Here is a 1,804-nt window from a genome sequence, read left to right on the forward strand (position 1 = left end):
ATATTTTTAAAATGTGCGCACTTTGTGCGTCAACAACTTTTATATGAAACTATTTTTCGAAAGTCCAACACCAACGGAAATAATGGACTCTATCGCATTAAAAACCACCCTGTATAAGCCATGGACGAGTTTATGATAACTGCAACAAGCAAACGTCATGTGTCTTTACAAAATTTCCGATAAATCTAGATCAAACAAGAGCGTACAAATGCAAAATTGATATAGATATTATTATTCGAAAATGTTACTGTTTATTTTTTTTTTAATATGTAAATATAAATGCATAGAATACCTATACGGATTACTGACCCTTATTTACCTATCTTCAACATTCTCAACCCGTAATAAACGGAAAAACTGATATAAAAAAATTCCTAATTTAATAATTCGAGTAGTTGCATGCCATTTTGCCAAATATTATTAATCTACTTTAACCCTATTAATATGTATACATAAGTGGTCTTACCTTAAAACAAAGTCAACATTTTAAGATTAAACCAGCACACTTATTGAATGTTGTTCGAGAACTTATAAATAAAGTTACTTTATTATATAACCCAGTGGTGAGAAAATGATCAAAAATTAAGCAGTGATTACAATTAAAAACTGAGCGAATTTCTTATTTGGTCTCTCTTGATTAATTGGGTAGAAACAACTGATTCATTGAGTGATCCAATTCATTAAATTCCCTAATCTCCCAACAATTGATCATTTAGGTTTCTTTTTAGATAAGCAAAACTGGTAAATAAACAAATGAAAACGCTGGTACTTTCTGGTATTACAATAATTTATTCTCAATGTCAATTTGTGATTATCGAGCTATTTCATCTACTTTAATATAAATGCCTCATTAATGACTGTTTACAGAAGATAAATCAAGCTTTTCAAAGAACCAAAAAATGCGTTTGTATTTAAAATCAAAACAGTCTATGAATCGTCCCCTTCAACCTGACAACATTGCGAATGAATGGCTGCAGATCACCACATCATCAGAAAAATACGATCTTTTCGTACATAAAACAATGTTTTCATTTGAATCTACTCGTTAGATAAATAATGCGAAAGGCTTACCATCTGATCAATACACGGCAAATGAACTTTGATATTGCGTCTGATTCCACTGTTTCGAAGTAAACATCAGATCGCATGTATAATGTCAAAACTTATTTGCAAAGCCATTTCTATTCATTCTGACGTTTATCATATGATCTGGTTGCAACCGTGTGTGTGTGCTTCTGACGTCATCAAGTGAACCGTATGCTGAGAGCATGACTTTGGATATAAAAATTAAGCTGGTTGAACTTTTTATAATCAAAACGCTTGGTTTTTCATCAGAATTGTTTCAGAATTTATAATGTTTATCGCATTTTGAAAACAAGCAGCAAAGTTTTAAGATTTACCAAAAGAAATCGCACTATATTTAAATGAGTTTTGTCAGTATCGAGGTAATTCCAACGATTTGAATTTTGCGTAAAACTGGAGAATTTTTTTTTTATTTTATAGGTCCCATTAGAGGCTAGCAAAAAAAATTGTGATAAAACGAAACAAATAATAAGGTATTTTTCTGAAATGCGTTTTTCATACTAAAATATATCTGAGAATAATTTTCGTTCGAACAAAATGCTCTCATTCGCCTCAAGTATTTTTTTTCCAAATTTGCATGGTTTGTAATTGGAAAAGAGCATACAAATTTGGAAAATAAATTTATAATACAAGGACAAAGGAATTAGTACAAATACCGCGACAAAAATATATAAAGCGATCTGCAGACCCCTCTTGGACTACGGACATATTCTCATAGCCA

The 1,804-nt window shown here is 30.9% G+C and overlaps 1 protein-coding gene across 2 annotated transcripts in view; it reads right to left on the reverse strand.

Annotated features, from left to right (window-relative positions):
• The window catches only part of LOC109538192 (mitochondrial uncoupling protein 4), a gene marked incomplete in the record, with an annotated part of 12,262 nt that extends 11,069 nt beyond the window's left edge, over window positions 1–1,193 (reverse strand). The window contains 2 exon segments of one of the 2 annotated variants that reach the window (XM_048663780.1): window positions 467–1,004; window positions 1,072–1,193. 2 annotated transcript variants of the gene reach the window in all.
• Window positions 1,194–1,804: the final 611 nt, after the last annotated feature.

Source organism: Dendroctonus ponderosae, unplaced genomic scaffold (genome assembly GCF_020466585.1).
Source record: "Dendroctonus ponderosae isolate FM_Combo_2020 unplaced genomic scaffold, Dpon_F_20191213v2 Dpon_F_20191213_2, whole genome shotgun sequence".
Lineage (NCBI taxonomy): Eukaryota > Metazoa > Arthropoda > Insecta > Coleoptera > Curculionidae > Dendroctonus > Dendroctonus ponderosae.